This window comes from Artibeus jamaicensis, unplaced genomic scaffold, assembly GCF_021234435.1.
Source record: "Artibeus jamaicensis isolate MK-2021 breed Jamaican fruit bat unplaced genomic scaffold, CSHL_Jam_final contig_432, whole genome shotgun sequence".
NCBI lineage: Eukaryota > Metazoa > Chordata > Mammalia > Chiroptera > Phyllostomidae > Artibeus > Artibeus jamaicensis.
Window position 1 is genome coordinate 12,985,489 of NW_026521828.1, and position 1,989 is coordinate 12,987,477.

The window sequence follows — 1,989 nt, forward strand, 5'->3', positions numbered from 1 at the left end:
AATCCATGAACATAAAATGTCTTTCTCTTATTTAGTCTTCATGATTTCTCTCAGTAGTGTTTTAGGGTGTCCAGTGTGTATGTCCTACATTTTTTTGGTTAAATTTATTCCAAAGCATTTCATTCATTTAGATGCTATTGCAAATAAAATTTATAAAAACATTTTCGTTTTGGATTGCTCATTGCTAGTGTATAGAAACACAGTGGAGTTCAGTGGAGTTCTTTTGTGTTGATATCATATCTTTCAACTTTGGTGGATTCATTTATTAGCTCCAGTAGTGTTGATTTTTTCTTTTTGTAGATTCTCTAGAATTTTTCTATATAAAAGATCATGTCATCTATGAATACATATAGTTTTACATTCTCCTTTTTAATTTGGGTGCCTTTTATTCCTTTTCCTTTGTGATTGCTTGGGTTAGAACTTCCAGTACAATGTTGGACAGAAGAGGCTCAGAAGATGACATTGTCCTAGTCTTGTTTCTGACCTAAGTGAGGGGGTGGAGGAAGTGGAAAGCTTCTCACCTCTCACCATTGAGTTAGCTGTAAATATTTTATATATGCCCTTAATTGTGTTAAGAATAATGTGCTTTATTCTTAGTTTATTTTGTGTTTTACCGTGAAAGCATGCTAGGTTTTGTTAAAGGCTTTTTCTGCATCAATTGACATGATCATGTGGGATTTTTTTCATTCTACTAAATGTGATGCATTTGATTGATTTGCATATGTTGAACCATCTTTGCATTTCGGGAATAAATCCCGCTTGGTCATATGTACAATTGTTTTAATATATTGTTGGATTCGTTTGCTAGTATTTTGGTTGAGTATGTTTGCATCTATATTTATAAGAGAGATTGGTCTAGTTGTCTGTCTTGTAATGTCTTCATCTGGCTTCAGTGTCATGGTACTACTGCTCCCATTGAGTTGAAAAGTGTTCTTTCATCTTCCGTTTTTTGAATGAGTTAGAAAATAATGGGGAATAATTCTTACTTAGTGTTTGGTAGAACTCACCAGTGAAGCTGTCTGGTCCTGGGCCTTTCTTTGTTGCAAAGCTTTTCACTTTTGATTTAATGTCTTTGCTAGTTATAGGTCTGTTTAGTTTTTCTATTTCTTCTTGAGTCAGTTTTTGGTGTTCATGATTACTAACAGTTCAAAACACTTTCCTGAAAAAAAAGAAAACATTTATATATAAAATTATGACATATATCTCAGTACATGGAAAGAATGATCATTTTCCTGGGTCAATGTTATACAGGGACTTTTTAGTTTCAGGAAATAACTTTACCACCATGTTATTTAGAAACAAGAAAGGAAATATTAAGAGATCAACTAAAAAGGGTAAAAGCAATTTCCTCCAGGAAAAGAAGGGGCAGAGGAATGCTTTTTTTTTCCCTTAAGAACTATAGTAGCACAATTAGACTCTTTGTTAAAATAAATAACAGTGAGTCTATGAAAAGGCAGTTCTACAACCAGGCTGCCTAAAGCCAAATCCCACCTCCACCATTTGGAAACTGCACAATTATGGGCAAGTTTCAAGTGCCTGAGTTCTCTGAATCTCAGTTTTTCCATATATGAAATGGGAATAATAGTGGTAACTGCCAGATAAAGTTTCTGTGGGGACAGGAGGAGATCATGAATGTCAAGGGCTTGGCTAGTGAGTGTTCTGTAAATGGAAGCTTCTTGCTGCTATATCAAGTTGTCCCAGACCAACCTAACTTCCCTTCGGGCTTAGCCAGAGCCACCTGGCCACTCTGAAAACACCCATTTGTGCTACTGACAGACAGACTGCTTGATCTTGGGAGTGTCTTTTCTGCCAGGGCCCTTTGGAGGTGCCTTCAGAAGGACCCCAAACCTCGCCGGCTCCCTCAGGCTCAGGCTGGCCCTGACCTACACTCCAACCCCGCCCCCTGGGGGTCATGGCTTTGTTTTCTTCTGAAGACCCAAGATTTCCAAATTCTGTGGTTGTCTTGCCTGCTAAAAGGGGAAGAAGGGG